The sequence below is a fragment of the Xenopus tropicalis genome, chromosome 1 (assembly GCF_000004195.4).
Source record: "Xenopus tropicalis strain Nigerian chromosome 1, UCB_Xtro_10.0, whole genome shotgun sequence".
In the NCBI taxonomy this organism is placed as follows: Eukaryota; Metazoa; Chordata; class Amphibia; order Anura; family Pipidae; genus Xenopus; species Xenopus tropicalis.
In genome coordinates, this window is record NC_030677.2 from 94,126,832 (window position 1) to 94,136,177 (window position 9,346).

A 9,346-nucleotide genomic window follows, 5' to 3' on the forward strand; every position below is an offset into this window, starting at 1 on the left:
AGATCTGATATCTCAGAAAGGAGTGGAATTTCCAGATCGGGAGATACTCAAGTTGACAGCCTGGATGTTGAACGCACAACATTAGTGGAACAGGGTCTGCCTAAAGAAATGGTGGAAACCTTACTACTAGCAAGGAAGGAATCAAGATCCTTGCCATACAAAAGGATCTGGAATGTATACAATAGGTGGTGCTCTCAGAAGGGTGTATCATCACTTGACAAAGGAATCGCACAGATATTACAATTCTTCCAAGATGGATTTGAGAGAGGTTTACAACCAAGCACTTTGAAAGTACACGTGTCTGCCTTATCAGCTCACCTAAATAATGAGGCTATTCCTAGATCCTTTGGTGAAAAGATTTCTGACAGCTACCAGAAAGTTGACCACATATTAAATCATTTAGGCCTCCTTAGGACCTCAAAATTGTCCTTAACAAATTGTGTATGTCTCCCTTTGAAACTGTGCAAGAGGTGTCTTTAAAGATGTTAACCCCCAAAGTGGTGTTTCTGACGGCAATTACATCAGCAAGGAGGATAGGTGAAATTCAGGCTTTGGGAGCTTCTGAGCCATATATCATTTTTCCTTTCAGATGAAGTGTGTTAAGAACTCTGCCTTTCTTCATACCGAAAGTACCAACATCATGGTGTGCAGATGCAGTTATCAATCTTCCAGTTTTCCCTGAACCCAAAGTCTTGATTTGAAGAGCTATTTGAGTATGTATCTGGAGAGGACCAGACAGCTCAGAAAATCAGATCATCTCTGTGTCCTGTTTTATGGAAGAAACCGAGGAAATAAAGTTTCCAAATCATCAATTGCTAGGTGGCTTAAATAAACGATTAAGACAACCTATGTGTTGGAGGATAGTGGACCTCCAGAAATGATTAATGCTCATTCTACAAGAGGCATGGCAACATCCAAGGCGGAATGGCCATTCGCATCACCTTAGGATATTTGTAGTGCGAAGACTTGGACCAGTCTGCATACATTTGCAAAGCATTACAGACTAGACATCTTGTCGGCATGTGACACAGCCTTTGGCACTAAAGTACTGCAAGCAGTTCTCCAAGAGAGACATGACCCTCCCGTTTAGGAAAGCTAGCAATTTCCCTTGGTGTGCTGCCTGTAGGACGTAATGGAATGAGAAAATTGGTAGACTTACCATTGAAATTTTCTTTTCCATTAGTCCGTAAGGCAGCACAACAATATCCCTCCCTGTAAATAAAATTGTGTGTCAGCAAACAGTGCTTTTGTCATTGTGTTGGTTGGCTAGGAAAATAACATGCTGGGGGAGGGGTTAAGGGGTTGTTTTAAAGGCTGGCTAATATTTTTTTGTGCTACCTGTCCTATCAGGGGGAGCGGGAGTTAACCCTTGGTGTGCTGCCTTACGGACTAATGGAATAGAAAATTTCAATGGTAAGTCTACCAATTTTCTCAATTTTACTGTCTGCCAAGAGAGCTATGCTCTGATTGGAGAAGCTACAAAAAGATGTTTTAAGATGCCAGGCAGGTTTGGGGAGATTTAGCCCATCCTAGACTTATTGAAAACAGACTTTTTTGGTCAATTAAATAACCATACATTTACTGGCCACTTCTTAAAAATAGCTAATTGCTTGCTATTGGTTCTTAGACCTGAACTTTTCCTCGCCCAAATTTTGTTGTCTGAGATACAGTGAGATAGGTAGAATTTCCCTGGGCAATGAGGCAACACAGGAATCAAACCTTGTGACTTAACTCCAATTATTTCAGAAAAGGTACCATGGATATCCATGTAACCCCACTGTAACTTTCAGGAATGTCATGGATTCCTTGAGAAAGAGGATATAGAAGGAAAAATGAGTTGTAAGGATTTTACTTTATAGAAATAGTTAGCTGAAATGTTTGTAAAATGCAACTGAAATGAAAAAATAAAAATACATTTACTTGAAAGTCAAATAAAAATGTGTTTAATGAAAAACAAACATTTTACAATCCATATCCAAATATAAAATGCAACTGGATACATCATGGCACGGTGATAAAGAGGAGACATCAGGTTTCTCATCCGCTCATCTTGTTCGGTCCAAGCAAGAAGGGCTGTTGCCTTGGGTGTGGAGTTGGTGGGGCATCATCATAAGGAAACTGCTGCAAGGCTGGGGACTTCATCAAACCAGGCAGCAACCTGTAAAACAGACATGCCCAGATTAAAGAAGAACACAAAAAACATTCTGTGGTTCCCACCTGGACCCTTTCCTCTCTCAGCAACATCACAGTGGGATTTTCCCAAACCCTCGTCCAACTCATAACACAAAAGTATGCCTAGGCAGTGGCAGCACACTAAAAGCAATATATACATCCACCTCAAGCCTTACCACTGGCACCAACATCCCCACTCATTTTTGAAAGCTGAAGCATTGCCGCAGCCGGACTTCTTAAACCAGGACACAACCTTGAAAAACAAGAAGATGCCCATCTGAAGCAGCACAATCTCATTCATATTAAGCCCAACCTAACCCACCCTCAACTTGCACCACCACAAGCACCAATTTCCCCACACTCCTGTGTGCGATGTAATCTTACTAGAAATAATGTGCATAATGGAGGTAGAAACTTTTACATTGATGCACCGGATCCCATGCGTATGATTAAGAGCGTATTCCTATTGTCTTTTTGGCAGAAATGATTTGATCAAGATAAAACTATAGTGACTCATAGTTTAAGAGGTGATAACCGCCTTAAAATAATATTTCCTAATGAAAGAAAATGCTAGGGGTTTATTGTTGTAAGAACCAGGTAGTGTCAGAGTATTAGAATACCAGAAAAGAAAAATAAGCAAAAAAAGCCAATTTGTCAATATTTTAGTTTGTTTGTGGCGGACAATTAAACAATTAGACAGCGCACTTCATGCCTATTCTACCTTTTCCCAGTCCGTAGCAGGTCATAATTTTGGAAACTGATAATTAGGATGCACACACTTATGAACATCAAAACAAATATAACTGCCTGGCACTGCCAGTATCCCTAGCTACCTTTCCTGTCAAGCCGGAGTTGCAGCTCTCACAGAAAAGAAGTCCCCAAAAGTCCTTATTCTAGGTTACAAGTTTGTTTAATGCTTCAGAGTGAGCATCACTTTGAAGATAATGTTGCATGCAAATCAAAAAACAAATCTAACCCCCCTACTCCAACTTCTACCAGTGACACCTGCATTCACATTCACCTTTTAAAACGGTGGCTCCTCAATGGCTGGACAGAGCCCAACTGTTAAAACTAAATAAGCCCACTCTCCTACTCACCAATACTAAACTAAATACAATCTCCATCCACGCCCTTACCACAAAACCTAACCTTTCAGTTAGGCGCAGGCGGGAGCTATGGCCGTAATCAGTTTCATAGGTTGTCCCTTGGTTTAGGCAAACACACCCAGGTTGATGGAGCACATCAAACCATTTCCTCCACCTTCAAACCAACCACAAGTAGCAGGATCCCTAAAATTGAAACTTCTGTAGCCAGACATTTGCTATATCAGTTTGCATCCATGTATCCCAAATACACCCAGTCTATAAGCACACTTTTAGGCACATCTAAACCAATTTACCTCCCCACTTTCAACTCTTTGACAGACTACCTACAACCCCACTCAATGGCAAAAGTGCAACCTCATGTTCATTATTTGCCTACATTTGTTAAATATAGAAACATTACAGTCTATGTCTTAGTATGAGATATAATATACACTTGTATGTGTTTTTGAATAAAGAAAAAAACAAAGTAGACCAGGCTAAAGCACCACCACCCCCAGTCACCAGCCAAGGGTGAAGCTTAACCATCTCTGGACTTTTTCCCGTGTAATTTCTCAAGCTATAAAACAAATAGATACTTGGGCTGAAGAATCACAATGCCAAAATTAATTTGTTCTTCCACTCATACTTACCAAAAGAAACTGCATTCCAAGTAACTTGCACAGGATGACTTACCAATGTGGCTACATGTTTCATGAGGGAAAACCTGTAAAAACAAATACATTCCTGGGCTGAAGAATCATAATGCCTAAAGAAATTTGTCTATCCACTCATACTTACCAAAAGATACAGGATCCCAAAGACTGAAGTAAGAATGTAGTAACACATTGGCTAGATGTTTCCCAAACCAAGACAACCTGGAAAAATGAATACATGCCTAGGCCGAACAAACAGTCTCTTATGCTAAATTAGGTATGCAAAATTAATTCCTCAAGCCACTCATAACTACCAAAAGAAACAGGATGCCAAGAAACGTACCAAGAATGAAGTGCCAGTGGCTAGATCTTTCCCAAACAAGGAGAACCTGTAAAAATGAACACATGCCTGGGCCGAAGAATCCCAAACCATTAGAAAGTTCCATGCGTACCAGAAGCATGATATGTACCATTCACAAACTCAAGCAGTCCAAGGCTACCTGCCTATGCCGCTAGCCTTTTGTGCATCATGTTTAACCTGTAAAACAAAGATTTCTGTGCTGAAGAATGAAAACACCAATAGCAATTTCTTCATCTATGCACATACCTACCAAAGAGAAGCAGAATCCCAGGTGATGCGGAAGTACCACAAAGGCTAGACTGTTCCCAAAGCAAATATATTCCTGGGCTAAAAAAACACTTTTATAAATGCACACACATATTCCTCTACGGTCTACCCTTTCTTACACATGGGCCCAACCTGCAAAACAGATGCACAGTCAGAAGAATGACAACACCAAAATGCATTTGTCCTTCCACACCCAAGAAACCGGTGAAGGATGACATACCACATTGACTAAATATTTCCCAAACCAGGAAAACCTGTAAAAACAAATACATTCCTAGATACACAGACTCCTTATGCACTCACCTACCTATAACGTGCTCCAGCAGTCCAAGGTTGTCTGCCTCTGCTGCTATCCCTTCCTATAAAAGGGCTCAACCTATAACACAAAGATGCCCGGCATGAAAAATGACAATGCAAAATTAATTTCTTCAAACACTCATACATACCAAAAGAAGAGAATCCCAAGAGAACTGCCAAGTACCCAAGTACCCAATCTCTAAATGTTTCATATGAGGAAAACCTGTAAAAACAGATACATGCCTGGGCTAAAGATACAGTCTACTCATCTCATGCTCCTCTACTCACCTACTGATCACAAGCCGCAGCAGACAAGATTACGCGGCCTCCACTGCTTGCCTTTCCTACATCAGTGCCAAGATTACGCGGCCTCCACTGCTTGCCTTTCCTACATCAGTGCCAACCTGAAAAACAAAGATGACTGGACTGGAATTACAATGACAAAATTAATTTGGTCTTCCACTCATACTTACCAAAGAAAACTGCATCCCAAAAAACCTGCCACGGAAAAAGTACCAAAGTGGCTAAAGGCTTCATATGAGGAAATCCTGTAAAAACAAATACATGCCTGACCTGAAAAATCACAATGTCAATAGGACTTTGTACATTTACTCATACTTACCAGAAGAAACAAGATCCCAATTAAGGCTGACGCACCACTGTGACTAGACATTTTCCAAACCAGGGAAACCTGAAATAAAGCCTGGACTAAAGGATCACTTTTTTTTATATATTCACACCTATTCATCTACTTACTTAGTTGTCTTAGACTCAAGCAGTACAAGGCTACCTGCCTACTGTATGTTGCTTGCCTTTTGTACATCATGTTTCACCTGTAAAACAGATTTCTTGGAAGAAAAATTAAACCACCAATAGCAACGTCTTCATCCACGCAAATACCTACCAAAGAGAAGCAGAATCCCAGGTGATGCTGAAGTACCACAAAAGCTAGACTGTTCCCAAAACAAATACATTCCTGGGCTGAGAAAGCACTTTCTTTATGAATGCACACCTATTCCTCTACCAACTACCCTTGCTTACACATGGGCCCAACCTGCAAAATAGATACACAGGCTGAAGAATGACAACACCAAAATCCATTTGTCTGTCCAATCCCAAAAAAACGGCGAAGGATGAAGTATCACATTTCCCAAACCAGGAAAACCTGTAAAATACATGACTGGCCTAAGAGATACAGTCTCCTCATGCACCCTTACTCCTCTATACTCACCTACTGATCACAAGCCGCAGCAGACAAATTTACGCGCCTTTCCTACATCAGTGCCAACCTGAAAAAAAAAGATGACTGGACTAAAGAATTACAATGCCAAAATTAATTTGGTCTTCCACTAATACTTACCAAAAGAAACTGCACCCAAAAAACCTGCCAAGGAAACAGTACCTTTTTTGTGCAAAACAAATACATGCCTGACCTGAAGAATCACAATGTCAATAGGACTTTGTACATTCACTCATAATTACCAGAAGAAACAAGACCCCAATTAAGGCTGAAGTACCACTGTAACTAGACGGTTTCCAAACCAGGAAAAACTTGGAAAATTAAAACATGCCCAGGTTTAAAAATCACTATCCTTATGAATGCACACCTATTCTTCTACTTACCTAGTCGTCTCAGACTCGAGTAGTACAAGGCTACCTGCCTATGTTGTTTGCATTTTTCTACATAATAATCAACCTGTAAAACAAAGATTCCTGGGCTGAAGACTGAAAAGACCAATAGGAATTTCTTAATCCACGCATTTACTCACCAAAGAAAAGCAGGAGCCCTGGTAAGACTGAAGTACCACAAAGGCTAGACTGTTACCAAAACCTGCCAAACAAATACCTGCATGGGCTGAAAAAAAAAAAACACTTAGTAGAGGAATAGTTACCAGACTACACTCTTATACATGGACCGAACCTGTAAAAAAAAAAAAAAAAACCAGATAGGCTGAAGAATGAAAGACCAAACTGCCCAAATTTGTCCACCCACTCATACTTACCAAGATCCCAGAAAAAAACACCAAGAATGAAGTACCACATCGATTAAACATTTCCCAAATCAGGAAAGCCTGTAAAACCAAATGCATGCCTGGGCTAATGGATCACTTTTTTTTTTTTTATTAATGCACCCCTATTCTACTTATCTACTGGTCACAAACTCTTGCAGTCCAAGGCTACCTGCCCATGCTGTAAGCCTTTCCTACAGCACGATCGACATGTAAAACAAAGAATTCTGGGCTGAATAATGAAAACACGTATTTCTCAAGCGACTCATCTACCTACCAAAAACAGAGAAACAAAGATGCCCTAGTCAAAAAAACAACAATTCCAAATTGTATTTCTCTATACGCTCATACTTACCAAAATAAGGCTTTTTTCCCCAAACCAGGAAAACCTGTAAAAACAAAAACATACCCATGCTAAAGAATCAATTTCCTTATGAATACACACCTTTTCTTTTACTCATCTACTGGTCAGAAACTCCATCAAGTCCAAGGTTACCGGACTACACTGCTCGCCTTTTTTACAGCATGACCAACCTATAAAACAAAGAAGACCAATTTATAGAATGACAGTGCAAAATTAACTTGTCCATCCATTTGTACATACCAGAAGAAACAGGGTCCTAATTAATGCAAAAGTACCACTGTGACTAGACTTTTTTCAAACCAGGAAAACCTGTAAAAACAAAAACATGCCCGGGCTTAAAAATCACTGTCCTGACCTATTCTACTTACCTAGTGGTCTCAGACTCAAGCAGTCCAAGATCATGATCAACCTGTAAAACAAAGATTCCTGGGCAGAAGCATGAAAACACTAATAGGAATTTCTTTATCCATGCATATACTCACCAAAGAGAAACAGGATGCCAGGTAAAGCTGAAGTACCACAAAGGCTATACTGTTCCCAAAACCTGCCAAACAAATACACGCATGGGCTGAAAAAACACAGTAGAGGAATAGGTGTACATTCATAAACAAACATACCAATCTCAAGCTCCAGCAGACCGCATTAGCAGGAAAACCTGTAAAAACAAACACATGCTCAGGGTTAAGAGCCACTGCTCTTATGAATGCACACCTATTCTTGTATTCACCTACTGGCCGCAAGCTTAAGCAGTCCAAGGTTACCTATATACACTGCTTGCCCTACCAGCATCACGCCCAACCTATAAAACAAAGATGCCTGGGGCTGAAGAACAAGCCAAAATGCATTTGTCCATCCACTTATACTCACCACAAGAAACAGGATCCCAAATAAGTCTAAAGTACAATACAGCCTAGATGGTTTCCAAACTAGGAAAACCTATAAAAAGAACACATGCCTGAGCTGAAGGTTCACAATGCCAACATGTATTTCTCTATCCGCTCATACGTACCAAATAAAAGCACAAACCAAAAAACATGCCAAGGATGAAGTACCAAAGTGGCTAAGGTTTTAAAAAGAGGAAAACATGCAAAAACAAGTTAAGTAAGAATCTTTCCTAATGCTTGTAAACCTGTAAAACAAAGAAGAACAGGATAAAAAAAAATACAACAATGCAAAATTATTTTTTCCATCCACCCACACCAGATAGATTAGATAGATTAATATTACACTTACCAGTTTTATGAGTTCATCTGTTGCATCCTCTTCCACAGGAGTTGTAGCAGCACACCACTATGTTCACAGCCTTTGACAAAATTACAAAGCGTCACAGTCCCCTCTCTTATAAACCCAAAATGGAGGGAAAACCCACAGTGATGACATAATGATTGTCCCATACTGATGACATCATATCCTTCTCATCTATGTCAACATCCTCCATTGAATGTAAATAGAAACAAACTGATTAAATGACTACTTAGAAGTCAAGTAAATGAATACAAATGAAAAGGTTGAAAAAAGTATAAAAACATAACAGAATAATCACAACACAGGTTTGAATAGAACCTTGCAAACACTCTTTATAGTGAATAGGTTATAAAATAAATGGTTTATATTCAGCTAATATCCCCTGTACATATTAAATACGCTAAGATCTTTGTATTTAGTAGCATATGGTGCAGTTTACACATTGTGGCTTAAAAAGCTCCAAGTTGTTTATCCGCAATGCAGCTTTTTTTTTTTTTTTTTGCTTACGAGCATTCCGGCATACTGTGCAATGCATGCGTGTTTCAGGGAGTAGAAGATGGTATAACTTCCTTAGTGCGAATGTGTGTGGAGTCAATAATGACATCAGCATCACGTTAGCCTTTTGCTAATGACTAGTAATGACTATTGATGCAACCTGCTATTGGAACCAGGGGCACTGCTGCAGTGAGGTGAGTTGAAATACTTGCCACAGGTGGCAGCAGCCCCCATGTTACCAGGGGTGGTTGTTCTAGTGCAGAGAGCACTATAGCACTCTCTGCACTAGCGATGCAGCTTGCCCTGCTCTGATGCCCAGAGAGATAAGCGCAGGGTACAATGGGCAGCCAGGGGGCCAGGAACACCCCTGATTAAAACACAGGAACTACCACCGTGGC

At 40.2% G+C, this 9,346-nt stretch overlaps 1 long non-coding RNA gene across 1 annotated transcript; it reads right to left on the minus strand.

Annotated features, from left to right (window-relative positions):
- Positions 1-1,920: 1,920 nt before the first annotated feature.
- On the minus strand, positions 1,921-8,538 carry LOC105945920. The gene is made up of 3 exons (XR_004223184.1): positions 8,442-8,538; positions 3,780-8,144; positions 1,921-2,158 (listed from the first exon to the last, which is right to left on the minus strand). It is a non-coding gene; the product is annotated as an uncharacterized LOC105945920 (long non-coding RNA).
- Positions 8,539-9,346: the final 808 nt, after the last annotated feature.